Raw genomic sequence first — 220 nt, forward strand, 5'->3', positions numbered from 1 at the left:
AGAACCAGGCTGGAAAACTCCAGGCTGGAGTGTATCTCCAGCACACTAATGAGGCATTTCCTGATGGTTTGGGTTTTTTCTTTTTTGAGCTAAATAAATGCCTTACCAGGGTTCATGAGTTTGCTCACCCATGTGGCTAGGAAGAACAGTGTGAATGCTCTCTTTGGAATCACAGAATCATCTGGAAGATCATCGAGTCCAACCTTTAAGATCCCCAAGT

The sequence above is a fragment of the Buceros rhinoceros genome, unplaced genomic scaffold, assembly GCF_000710305.1.
Source record: "Buceros rhinoceros silvestris isolate BGI_N320 unplaced genomic scaffold, ASM71030v1 scaffold37417, whole genome shotgun sequence".
NCBI lineage: Eukaryota > Metazoa > Chordata > Aves > Bucerotiformes > Bucerotidae > Buceros > Buceros rhinoceros.